Source organism: Bos taurus, chromosome 11, assembly GCF_002263795.3.
Source record: "Bos taurus isolate L1 Dominette 01449 registration number 42190680 breed Hereford chromosome 11, ARS-UCD2.0, whole genome shotgun sequence".
Lineage (NCBI taxonomy): Eukaryota > Metazoa > Chordata > Mammalia > Artiodactyla > Bovidae > Bos > Bos taurus.
The window spans coordinates 39238785-39253721 of NC_037338.1; positions in this window are offsets into that span (position 1 = coordinate 39238785).

Here is a 14937-nt window from a genome sequence, read left to right on the forward strand (position 1 = left end):
ACCTTGCAAATAAGAATTATAAAGTACTAGAGGAAAACCAACACAACTGACAAAAATAGTTACTACTGAGAACATAGAGAAAAGTATAGCAATCTGAAAAAGAACTGTAAAGTAATTGATTTAATGTTTTCTACAGAAAAATAAAAGTGAAAGCAACCAAAACAAGAATTAAAATGTTATCACACAGAAGTTGGTGGTTATTAAATAAGAAATATTTGAATAGATTTACTTCCGAGCCAACTGGAGAGACTTGAGAAATGAGATAATAGCTGTAAAATCAGTGAAAACTTTCTCAAAAACAAAGTAAGGAGATTAAAAAATACAAAATATACAAAATATAAAACAAGGTTAGAACACACTAAATATTGTAGTTTAATAACATAAGTAAATTGGGACAATAATACCAGGTAAGAGATGAAATGGTACAGAGGAAAGTGTAAGTATGCTAAAAATTTTGTCTCATTCCAAAGAAAGGTAGAATTACATCATGTATTTGTTTGAAAAAAAAAAAGTTGATGCTTTGTGAATAACAATTTAAAGAAATCCCAAACAAGAAGATGAGGAGGAAGAAAAGGAAAAGGAGAAGAGAAAGGGGAAGGAAGGAAGAGGAGGAAGAAGAAATATTAAGAATTACACTGTGGGAGATGGGAGGGAGGTCATATGGGTGTACTTATGGTTAATTCTTGTTGACGTTTGACAGAAAATCACGAAATTCTGTAAAGCAATTATCCTTCAATTAAAAAAATAAATAAAGTGGCAAAAAATGTATGACACAACAATGGGCTTTCCTCAAGAAGGGAAAAAAAATGAATTAAACTGTAAAACTTATAAGCCTATAGAGAAAAAAAATGAAAAATCAATGGAATAGGGAAAAAGTGTTGGACAGTTAAACAGTGGTTGAAAAATAAACTAGACAGTAAATGGAGCTGGAAAAACATTATAAAAATAATAAAATCCTGTTCATTTATACCTTTTTCCATATGCCAAGAATTTTAATAGATAAAATACACAAAGAAAAAATATATTGTTTAATAACCTATATGAAAACATGGGTGGTATTTTCAGAATATCAGAGGCAATCTTTCTAAATTGTCACATAATTCAGAAATCCTAACAAAATCAACTATGAAAAATTCAATGTCTTAAAACATAAAAAACTACAAAATTAATAATCATAAATTAGAAAATTGTCTTAATTCATCTTTAAAAAAGTTAACTTATCTAAGTTGAAAGAAAAAGATCCTCATCCAAAAAAAAAAAAAAAAAAAAAGAAATGGGCAAATAATATGAACACTCATTTCAATGAATGACAAACAGAAATGGCTTTTAAACATACAAAATATTTTTAATCTAACTCATAAAATAAGAGATTCAATTAAACTATATGCTTTGTGTTTATCAAGTGAGCAAATTTTTTAAATCTGGTGACAATTAAATGCCATTGGAGAGTTTGTGTGCAAACACTTTCATGTATCTTGAATCCAGCTATTCTGCTTATAATAAATTTTTCTACAGATATATCCATGCTATGTGAAAAGATTTATGTTCGAATTTATTTCCTATAACATTCTTAAGAGAGCAAAAGAATGGAAACAATCTAAATGAGAAAGAAAAAAAGAATTCAGTGAAGAAATTATATTTAGACAATGGCATATTATGTGGATGTAAAAGATCAGCAGTCTTTTATGAACTGACATAAAGATTTCATGATATATTGCTATGTGAAAACAGTGAATAATAGTCTGCATATGTAACCAGTTATGCAGAAAAGAAAAAAAACCATATATTTTCATAGGTTTGAAATGAATAAAATTACCTGGAAGGATAAACAAGAAGCCAGTGGTGATAGTTATATGCTAAGGGGTGTAACCAGTTCTCATTGGAGAACAAAATTGGGAAGAGACACGCTGTAGAAGATTTTAAATTTGTAACGCTTGACTTACACATTAAGTGTGCAATATGATTATATTATTGAAAACCTATGCCTTAAAATATTATTTTTAAGAAATAGAAATAAAATAGGAAAAAACGTTAAAGTAAAAGCAGTGAATTAAACAGAAAGTACTAATATACTGATTAAAATGTTCTACATTATCAAGAGTTGACCAGGGCATGAGCAAAGGCAGGACAGGCTATTTCATTGGTGGGATTATGTGAATTACTTCTGTTTCTGACACTAATTCACAGTACTACTGAAACAAAAAGTCACCTACCTCCCATACAATTTTCTTCCAGATACATATATTACAGGTATATTTATACATATGCACAATAAATTAGGCACAAATATGCTTACTGTGGCATTATTTGTTATAACAAAAAATTTGATAGCAATGTAAATGTCTACCTGAAGAGAAATAGAGGTATATTCAAAAATGGAATGATACACTAATTAAAAAATAAACTTGAGCTACACATGTCAACCTGGAAAATGTTCCATCAGTACAATAATTCCCTTTCATCCAGCTTCATGTTCCTTGCCAGACTATCCCTCCATTGCACTTAGCCATGAAAGCCCAACTTTGCCTCTACTTTCCCATCACTAAGGCCACTCAGTCTGATGAGAGAAAACACACAATTATGCTGACTAGTTAATTTAAGTTCACTTAGCAATTTGCACTATGATTCTCCTACCAATTAGTAGCAATTTTGCCCTCTCTCTGTGTTCCAATTAATTACTTATTCTCCTAAAGGATATTTTTATTTTCACACTTGATTCTCTCTCCCCAACCTCCAATGATTCCCATTATTTTCATACTCAGCTGATTATTTTAGCCCCTATTTCACTGAGAAAATAATAAAAACTGCAGATAATTTTATTATATCAACTAACTTACAATTATCTTCTCCAATATACCCTGCCTTCTTTTCTGCTGTTGTATAAGTTGTCTATGTAGAGCCAATCCATCCATTCCCCCACTATTTCCGATTATTTTTTCCTCCATCATTTTTTTTCCCCATCAGCAAAGAAACATCTTAAAAGAAAAACCCTCATGACCTCTGCATCTCTTTTAGCTGATGCTTCATTTTTCTGAACTTCTTTTGAGTTACTTGTCTATTAAAATGTGATGGTCTATTTTATGGGCATAGAAGGATCCTACCTCAACATAGTAAAGGCCATATATGATAAGCTTTCAGCAAACATTCTCAATGGTGAAAAACTGAAAGAATTTCCTCCTAAGATCAAGAACAAGACAAGGGTGTCCACGTTCGCCACTATTATTCAACATAGTTGTAGAAGTCCTAGCTACAGCAATCAGAGAAGAAAAAGAAATAAAAGGAATCCATATCGGAAAAGAAGTAAAGCTCTCACTGCAGATGACATGATACTGTACATAGAAAACCCTAAAGATAGTATCAGAAAATTACTAGAGCTAATCAGTGAATTTAGCAAAGTTTCAGGATACAAAATCAATACACAGAAATCACTTGCATTTCTTTATACTAACAATGAAAAATCAGAAAGTGAAATTAAGGAATCAATCCCATTCACCATTGCAACAAAAAGAATTAAATATCTAGGAATGAATTTACCTAAGGAGACAAAAGAACTGTACACAGAAAATTATAAGACACTGATGAAAGAAATCAAAGATGACATAAACAGATGGAGAGATATTCCATGTTCCTGGGAAGGAAGAATCAATATTGTGAAAGTGACTATACTACCAAATGCAATCTACAGATTCAATGTGATCCCTATCAAATTACCAATGGCATTTTTCACAGAACTAGAACAAAAAATTTCACAATTAATATGGAAACACAAAAGATCCTGAATAGCCAAAGAAAGCTATAGAAAGAACGGAGCTGGAGGAATCAACCTTCCTGACTTCAGGTTATACTACAAAGCTACAGCCATCAAGACAGTAGGGTACTGGCACAAAAACAGAAATACAGACCAATGGAGCAAGATAGAAAGCCTAGAAATAAACCCATGCACCTATGGGTACCTTATTTTTGACAAAGGAAGCAAGAATATACAATGGGGCAAAGACAGCCTCTTCAATAAATGGTGCTGGGAAAGCCAGAGAGCTAAATGTAAAAGAATGAAATTAGAACACTTCCTAACACCATACACAAAGATAAACTCAAAATGGATTGAAGACCTAAATATAAGACCAGAAACTATAAAACTCTCAGAGGGAAACATAGGCAGAACACTCAATGACATAAATCAAAGCAAGGTCCTCTATGGCCCACCTCCTAGACTAATGGAGATAAAAACAAAAATAAACAAGTGGGACCTAATTAAACTTAAAAGCTTTTGCACAGCAAAGGAAACTATAAGCAAGGTGAAAAGACAACCCTCAGAATGGGAGAAAAAAATAAAGCCAATGAAACAAGTGACAAAGGATTAATTTCCAAAATATACAAGCAGCTCATACAATTCAACACCAGAAAAACAAACAACCCAATCAAAAAGTGGGAAAAAGACCTAAACAGACTTCTCTCCAAAGAAGACATACAGATGGCTAACAAACACATGAAAAGATGTTCAGCATTGCTCCTTATTAGAGAAATGCAAATCAAAACCACAATGAGATATCACCTCACACCAGTCAGAATGGCCCTCATCAAAAAGTCTACAAACAATAAAGGCTGGAGAGGGTGTAGAGAAAAGGGAATGCTCTTGCACTGTTGGTGGGAATGTAAATTGATACAGCCACTATAGAAGATGTTATGGAGATTCCTTAAAAAAACTAGGAATAAAACCACCATATGACCTAGCAATCCCAGTCCTAGGCATATACCCTGAGGAAACCAGGGTTGAAAAAGACACATATATCCCATTGTTTATTGCAGCACTATTTACAGTGGCTAAAACATGGAAGCAACCTAGATGTTCATCAACAGAGGAATGGGTAATGAAGTTGTGGTGTATATACACAATGGCATATTTCTCAGCCATAAAAAGGAGCACATTTGGGTCAGTTCTAATGAGGTGGATGAACATAGAACCTATTATACACAGTCAAGTGAGTCAGAAAGATAAATACCATATTCTAAGCCATATATGAGATGGCTGGATGGCATCATTGACTCGATGGACATGAGTCTGAGTGGAAGATGGTGATGGACAGGGAGGCCTGGCGTGCTGCGATTCATGGGGTCACAAAGATTCGGACACAACTGAGCGACTGAACTGAACTGAACTGAAGACATATATGTGGAATCTAGAAAAATGGCACTGAAGAATTTACTTACAGGGCAACAGTGGAGAAACAGACATGGAGAATAGACTCATGGACATGGAGAGGGGAGGAGAGGGTGAGATGTATGGAAAGAGTAACATGGAAACTTACATTACCATGTGTAAAATAGCCAACAGGAATTTGCTGTGTGGCTCAGGAAACTCAAACGGGGGCTCTCTATCAACCTAGAGGGGTGGAATGGGGCAGGAGATGAGAAGGAGCTTCAAAAGGGAGTGAATATATGTATACTTATTACTGATTCATGTTGAGGTTTGACAGAAAACAGCAAAATTCTATAAAATAATTATCTTTCAATAAAAAATAAATTAATTAAAAAACATGATGGTCTATTTTAAAAGTTTCCATTAAAATATCACAAACTTATTGGTATAAATAAAACAGATAATAATCTCATAATTTCTGTGGGTCAGGAGTCAAGTATGAATTAGTTGGGTTTTCTACCCAGATTCTCAGTGGGTTGAATCAAGAAGTCAGCTGGGACTCTGATTTCAAGTGAGAGGTTTATTGGGATTGTCTTCTAAGCTCACTAGTTTCTGTCACAATTCATTTCCATGTAGTTGTAGGACTGAGTTCCATGTTTTCTTGCTGGCTGTTTGTGGGAGGTAGGTCCCTGTAATCTCCCAGAAGACTCCAGCTCACAGACTCTCTGAGAATATAGGAGTTTGCTTTTTCTTCAAGGCCAGGAGACAAATTTACCTCGCATATTGAATCTCTGATTTCAGGAGAGGCCTTGTCCCTTTTAGACTTCATTTGATTATGCTAGGGCCACCTGAATAATTCCCTTTTTGAGTAACTAAAAGTCAACTGATTTGGTGCCTTAACTGCAAATGCTAAAGTTTCCTTGTCTTTGTAGTATAAACTAAACATGGGTGAAACTTGTCATATATGCAGTTACATCTGCACTCAAGGAGAAATGATGGAAAGCATGTACCCTGAAGGTGATGCGTTCAGATGTTCTGAGGGTCATTTCTACCTACCACTCCTTTGACATAAAATTCTTTTAAGTATTGGTCGATACCAATTGGTTTGTCACTAATATGCCTAGCCATGAGCCCTCTCTAAACAGGTTTTCATCCATATTACTCCATTAAATCGACTCCTGTAAAAGTTATCAATGATATTCACACTACTAATTCTATCAGTCAGTTGAAACCTCAGTTTACTTTCCTTACCTGTAGCATTTGACATATTTATTCTTGTTCTCCTTCTTTTTTTTAATCAATTAAGGTCATTATCTTAAGCAAGCATAGTTCACAGTGCCCCCAATTAATTACAATAGTAATATCAAAGATCACTGATCATAGATCACCAGTAAGTTTTTATTTACCACCACCAATTCCTTCTCCAATGCTTTTCATTTCTGTATGTACATCTGACTTTCTGACATATGCAATTTTTCTTCTCTCTAAAGAACTTCTTTTAATGTTTCTTGTAAGGCACATCTACTGACCACAAATTCCATCAGTTTTTGTTTGTGAGAAAGTCTTTATTTCTCCTTCACTTTTGAAGGATGATTTCACAGGGCACAGAATACTAGGTTGGTGTTTTCTTGTCACAATGCTTTAATTTCATTCTGCTCTCTGCCTGTTTGCAATGTTTCTGAAGAGAAATTGGATGTAGTCACTCAGTCGTGTCTGACTCTCTGTGACCCCATGGGCTGTAGCCCACCATGCTCCCCCATCCATGGCGTTCTCCAAGTAAGAATACTGGAGTGGGCTGCCATTTCCTACTCCAGGGGCTTGTTCTCCTTCTTGAAACACTTTTTCCATTTAGATTTCAAGGCATCATATTCTCCTGGCTTTCCCCCTATTTCACTGAGTATTCTCTTCATTCTTCTTGACTAGTTCTTCACTCGCTCCACAAAACCCTTAAATGTTACAGTAAAGCTGGGCCTCATCCTTATAATCTGTACTAATTTTCTTAAACACTTTGTCTGGTGTCATGGTTTTAAGGAATCTCTATATGCCACTTTTGACCTTTCCCTTGAAATCCAGATTCTTATATCTTGCTCTCACTTATCATCTTCATTTAGATTTCTTCCTAAAAAGCATTCATTAATAAACTGACCAAAAGTAATATTCTAGATATACCAGGTGTCACATATGTTTTCTCATCTTGACTTAGTGAATTTTGAGTCCAGTATTTAAATTGCTCAGGTGCAATACACATGGATTCATCATTGACATTTTTCTCTCATACCACATTCAGGATACTGAGAGAGGCATTTGGCTACATCTTAGATATATCCTGTGGTGTGTGTGTGTGTGTGTGTGTATGCGCATGTGCTCAGTAATGTCTAACTCTTTTTGACCTCAAGGACTGTAGCCTGCCATGCTCCCCTGACTATGGAATTTTCCATGCAAGAATACGGAATAGGTTGCCATTTTCTACTCCAGGATATTTTCCTGATACAGGGATCAGACACACATATCTTGCATCTTCTGTACTGGCAAGCAGATTCTTTACCACAGAGTCACCTGGGAAGCCCTTAGATATATCCTATTATCCAACCACATCTTAAAATTTCTACCACAGTGTAGAAAAAAAAGAGAAAAAATATTATCAATTAAAGAGTTTATAAATCAATCTAACATACATTTCCTAGTGAAATAAATTTTTGCTTAAAGTTATTTAATGACTCACATTTACTTAAGGATACAATTAAAATTATTTTTATGACTCTTATATGAAGCATGTAGAATTTTCTCTGCTAGAAATGTCATCACCATAATCTGTCTTTTCCACATGAATCCTGATATTCCTTCTGTACTCTGCTCATTTTCCACAAATTAAAGAACCCTGGATCATACAAATACATTAGTCGTCCAACTCATTCAATGAAAATGTTAAATATAAAAAGGATAAAAGTCCATGTTCACATGTGAAATGTGTCTCAAGGCACTGTACTTGAAATAGGTCCTTGCGAGTGGCCTCTTGTAACTTATCAGGGAATAATATTTCAAAAGTGCTATGAAGATCAACCAAAATTCTTCCAGAATCTATTTGATTTTCATAAACATATATATATATATACACACATTCATTAAGAATGAATAAAAATATTACTACTGTCAATTCCATACTTTGAGGCATTTAATTATTAGCACACTGGTCTTAGAGAAGAGAAATTCATTTATGGTGTACAGACTAATGTTTCCTCCAAAGATGTCCATATCTTGGACATATTCTTGGAATACGTGAATATGTTATGTTAAAAGGCAAAAGGGAATTAGGTTGCAGATAGAAATAAAGATGTAACCAGCTAACTTTAAGTAAAAAATGTTTGTTATCCTATAATATCTGGATATGCCCAAGTCATCACAGTGATTCTTAAAAGTGGAAGAGGGAGGCAGAAAAAGAGAACATGATGATGGAAACAGGGAGAATAATTGCGACTTGGCATGAAGTCTATTGTTTAATTCTTTCTTGAGGTCTGATAGTATCTCTCTTTTTTCAACTTGTGAAATACTGTTATATTCTTATAATAAATCCCCTAAACTTACCTTCTTTTGCTTCAGAGAGCTCAAGTAGAGTTCTGTTACATGATTCCAAATAAGTCTGAGCTTTTAACATAATCGAGAGGGGAAAAAAGAAGAATAAAAAGGAGTAAATCACTAACTGGGGGCGGGGAAACATCAAGAAAAAATATATCTGACAAAGAACTTGAATCAAGAATATATAAAGTACCTCCACAACTGAACAATTAAAAACAAACATAAAAATGGGCAAATAATTAAACAGACAATTCAAAGGAAGACATGAACAGTGAAAAAGCACATAAAAATGTGTAATCTCTTTAGTTTACAGGGAAACGCAAAGTAAATTACAGCTTGGTACCATTACACATCAGAAAGAAAAGTTAAATTTAAAACGACTGTCAATTATGTATGTTGGCAAAAGTGTATAGCAATTGGAACTGATACAGATTGGAGTCTGATACAGTGATGGCAAGAATTTAAATAAAGTAAAACCATGTTGGCAGTGTTTGGAAGCTTGTTGTCATCTTAAACATACATGTACAATATGACCTGAAAATACCATTCCCAAGAAAATTAAAAATTAAGTGTCCATTAAGACAAACAAGAAAACTTATATTGGAATGTCTAAAGACTATTTGTAATAGCCCCAGAATAGATACAACTCAAAAGTCTATCAAAAGAAGAATGAATATGAAAAATTGAGTTACATTCTTAGAATAATATCCAAAAATATGAAGGAAAGAATTAGTGTTATTTGCAGTAACATAGATGAATAACAAATTTATGCTGAGCAATAGCAGACAGACAAAATTATATATTGTATGGTTTCATTTTAATGAAATTCTAGAACAGGCAAATCTAATCTATGGTGAAATTCAGTACAGTGGCACATAAGCACTAGGGATTGTCTTTTGTGCAATGGAAATGCTCTATCTTCATCAGAGTTTCAGTTACACGGGTGCTGCCTGTCAAAAAGAGTACCGATCCCCATACATGTCTTACTTCAAGAACACAAAGGACGAAGAGGAGGTGAACTATCTTCTTATATTCACACCAAAATTTTCTTCTCATGAAACAGGAATCTGAGTCATCATAAAAAGAAAAGGTTTGTACTTTTGCAGGTGTGGTATGTGTGTGTGTTCTAAGAAACACAATTGTTTACAGCATGTGTCCAACCAGATATCTGCTATGTAATTAAGGAACATTTGAGTACACAGGATTTATGATGAGATCAAAACACTATCTGTTTTTTCTTGCAGTTTGGGGAGAAAATGTTGGGAGTTAGGTAGCTCTGAAACTGCTACTGTCCACGGTTACAGTATCAATGAAGGTAGGGAAGATCAATTAAGGTCTGCTTCAGGAAGTTATTGCCTCCGTAGGCAGCTGTGGTCCTGAAAATACAGATGGTCTCTATCAACTGCCTGTAAAGCAAGCACACACTATTTCTTAAAATGTTCATCATTCCTCCAAGACCTACCCACGTGAGTTAAAAATGGTCACAACCTTCTCTTTGTTCATATAGTTTGTCCCTACTGTACCATGTTTCAAATATTGCTTCAAATTATCATTATTTTTGAACTTACCTCCTTTAGATATCTAGAATGTAAGTTTCTTGAGACCAGCCTCTTGTCTTAATCACTTGTATTTCCTCATAATAACTAGTATCATAGCAAATGCCATGTGAGAATTTGAGGGATTATTTATCTTGGTTTTCACTAGATTAGAATCCATTCATTAGTTTCTAAAAATTCATTCCAATTATAGAGCACTTAAAGAGAGCTTTGTCTATTTTAAAAATATCCTTGAGATCTTTCTCAGTTTGAAACATTATGAAAAAGCAATTCTGTATATGGTTAGTGAGAACAGAAACTGTCTCCTGACATGATTCATTGAATGAAACTGGAACACAGGTTGATTAACCTATTCTATTCCATGAAGATAGAATGAAAGGTCCTATGAACTTTCCCAGTTATGACAATCAAAAGAGAATTGCATCAACAGATGAGTCATCGTATTCATAGAGAGGGCTATCTTCAGCACAGAGTTGTTTCTCAGGTTTGTTAATTCTGAAGGTCTCGTGGTGATTTACAAGGCAGATTACATTCCAGGAAAGGAAAATGATGTATATAAATCCTGAACCCAGAGAAGTGTAGAGAGCAATAAGACCTCTGGGCTAATATGTGGGAGGGAAGTTAAGGAGAAGGAGGTGGGGGGCAAGTGCAAAAGTCATGTCTTAACATCAAAAGTCTTGTAGTAAAAAAGTGTTTTTGTAATACTGATAACACATACAATAAGTATTAAATATCATAGAATTCTAGTTTTCCATTGTGCTTTATGCACTAATGTTATTAATGAAAACAAAATTCTAATACTGAGTAATAAATAATAACTTACAACTTCTCCAGATAAACTACTGGAAATTCTCTTAAATACAGAAGTGATATGGGAAAAGGCAAATTTGTTTCAAAAACTCAAAAATCCACTTAAATACCTGAGAATTTTGGCAACTTTGAAAAATAAACACTGCATAGCATTGAGACTGGATGCTAAGAAAGTGATGTTCAAGAAAAGATGAAGTCCAGTTTTTAAAAAGGAGTTACTCTGGCATATGATTTCTAAATTTTGTACTGGTAAATGATTTTTAAACTCTTAGATATGGCCTGTCTTCAGTGCTGTGGGTTCCTGAAACTGTTTTGATACCTTTTGTTTTCTTTCCCATTTACACAGGGAATGAATCAGTTTTTACTAAGCTGGATTTGGAAGGCACCCAGTTCCAAGCAGAGAAGACAGTCCAATTTTTACTTCTGGGCTGTGCTTCTTACATTTACTCAAATGAATTGTTTTCAGTTTTCAAACACTCCAAATTAAGCTCATAATAAGGTAGACTTAAACTGGAAAACACATAAATAAATATAACAAGAGAATTCTCTTATGTGTTTTAAAGTTGCTTCTTTGTCCTTATTATATATGATAACTTTAAAATAATATTCTATGCATGTTTAAAGAGGCCTAGAATAAGCACAGGATGAGTACAACATGATCAGGAAAGAAGCACGGTGAAGGTTAATTTTTTGTGTCAATTTGCCTGGGCCACAGTGCCTAGATATTTATTGGAACATTATTCTGAATAATTCTGTCAGAGTGATTTGGATAAAAATGTACATTAAAATTGGTAGGCTCTGAGTAAAGCAGATTGCTCTCCATAATGTAGTTGGCCAGTTAAAGGCCTGAAGAGAATAAAAGACTGGACTTCCCTGTTGTAGGAAGGAATTCTGCAGCTTGATAGCCTTTGGACTTGAACTGCAATGCCATCTCTTGCTGGAGCTCTAGCCTACTCTATTAATTTTAGACTTGTCAGCCTCTATAACTGTGTTATTTCCTTTTATATAAATAAATACACACACAAAGTTTATTGGTTCTTTTTCTGATAAACCCTGACTAATACAAGCTATATCTGAAACAGTCTCCACGTGAAGTGCCCTGCTATTTGAGGTTTTTTGGGATATGAGGTAATCAACTTTCTCCACAGGACAACAAAGATTCTTTTAAAATAAGAACAAGAAATCTGTTTGGAGATCATTACAGATTGGTCCAGAGTTGGTGAAAAGAGAAACATCATGTAGCCTTCTTTCTTTAGAAAGACCATTCCTCTTTTGACAGTGTCTCCTATTCTTCACTTAAAAGATGGATAATAGATGGTGATACATAAAAAAGATTCCACTGAGTTACCCAATGATATCTTACCAGTAATCAAGTCCAGAGTTTTTCAACCCCAGTCGAACATTTTGGACCAGATACTTCTTTATTGTGGGTACCCCTCCTCCGGTGCCTTATATTTAGAGTACTTAGCAGCACCCACGGCCCCTCCCCAATAGATCCTAGTTGCATTTCCAAACTGCGATAATCAAAAACGTGTCAGATATTGCCAAACTGCCTTTGACTGAGAACAACTGGCCTAGACCAAAGCTGTTATCTTAGTCTTCTCAGGCTTCCATAAAAAGTACCACAGTGTGGGTGGCTTAGACAACAGAAATGTACATTCTCATAGTTCTGGAGGCTTGCCTGAAGTCCTAGATCAGGTCACCACCATGATCAGTTTCTGGTTGCTCTCACATAGTGGAGAGAGAGATAGAAAGAGAGCAAGGAGAGGGAGAGGAAGAGTATATGAGAGGAAGGAAGCTCTCTGTTGTTTCCTCCAATCAGGAAAATAATCCCACCATGATGCCCACTATCATGACTTCATCTCAACCTACTTACCTCCCAAGTTCCCATCTTCAAATGCCAATACTATCACACTGGGTGTTAGGGCCTCAATATATAAATTCAAGGGGACATAATTCAGCTCATAGTGGCTGCCCTTTGAAAATTTGGAAGTATTTGAGACCTCATATTGACATTAAAATTCTTACTATGTTTCTTACTAATATACAAATAATGAGGCTTCTTTGAAAAAAATCTTTATGGAAAAGTAAGACTACCCTGGGGCTTCCTTCATGTAACTGCAGAAGAAGGGTTCCAACTTCAAGAATGGCAGACATAAAGAGACCAAAATTGAGGATCTTGCTGTGTACTTTTTAACTATTATTATCTCCAATATTAGCATTTTGTGACAATGTCTTTATAGAAAAAAGAAGTAGACTAGATGATTTCTAAACTTTCTTCCATTTCTTAAAAACCATCATATCTTTGAATTTTCAAAAACTGGTTACAGTAACTTTGAGTGACTCACTATTTTAATAGGACCTTGTGAGGATATATTAATGTAGATTAAAATATGTGAGAGGTTATAAAGTAAATGAGAGCTTATTTTTTCTGTATACTTCTAGAAAGCAAAATTAGGGTTCAGGTTACAGAAAGGTGAGGGGTAGAGATTTCAACTCAATATAAGAAAAAAACTTTCTTACACTCAAAGCTGCTAAAGTGGAATGAGATGTTTGATGAGGCAGTAAGTTCCAAGTCATTTAAAGTGCTTGAACTGATAAATCATTTTAGTGGATCATGTAAAGGGATTTACACATTAGAAAAAGACTATAGCTTGCTTTTGAGGTCCTTTCAGTCTTGAAATTATATGATTCTGAAGAGATACTTTTAAAAAATAATGTGAAAATAAAATTGTGCTTTTTTCCTAATTTGCTAGGGAAAAAAACACAAGCAAAAGAAAAACACCGTGTCAAATATGGCAATTGTTCTCAACTAAAACAATGCCCTTGGCAAGGTGAGATTCTCTGCGATGTACTTTTAAGGAAGTGAGGTCAACCAGCAGGGTCACTTGTTGGAATCCCTCACATAAAAGCTGAGGGCGAAAGTCACCATGGGGAGCTTTTACATCCTTTCTCTCTTCTGATGCTTAACACTTGCCTGTGCTATGCCCACAGAGAAGAAGAGAGCTGCAATCAGAGTCACAGTGTGAGAAAGGTGACTCCAGCGACATCATTCCTGAACTTACTATTTCACAAATGAACAATCAGGGAAGTTTAGCAGGTTCATCGGATCCCTAGATAAACAGTTCACGTACAAATGTCTGCACTTTCTTAGCCATTCACCAACTTGTGACCCATCAATTACACCATTTCTAAGTGGCTACAAACTTTTCAGTCACCTCTGGTTAAGTTTTTTAATGTGAGAGTGTTTTAGGACTAATTAATTGTACTCAAGGAATTCCTTGGTTTTCACATCAAGATTGATATGATAATGCTTTGAGACCTCTGGGAAGCTGTTAGTATCAAGATAATAGACTGGCTCGGGGCAATATCTTACAATAGGGAAGATTTACTTAGAGTTTTCTATGCACTCGCTCATATTCATTCAACAAATATCCTATTGACTACAAATTACGTAGAAAGCCAAGTCCTCCCAGTATTCAGAACCTAATTCTTCTGCCTTTCTCCTTCTTTTCAAAGACAAGTACCTGATGATTTCCCTAAGGCCCTATTGTTTAAGAAATTAATCACATAGAAATAATTAACATGGCTATTTGCAGATTTGGGTTTTTCTTACAGGATACTTCCAGAAGATACCAAAGGACGGAAGTTTTAGTTTGTACCAGCTGTACTAGAAAACTATACTAGGTAGAGAGGGTGTAAGTGTCCTTTCAGGCTCCCACAAATGATGGCAACACACAACTCTGGCTTATTCTGTATAAATAGGATTAGTACAATTCTTTTCAAAATTATTTTAAGAAAAGTTATTTAATAAATTTTGTTGAAGGAAGGCATAAATGAACAAAGAAAAACAAACAAAAC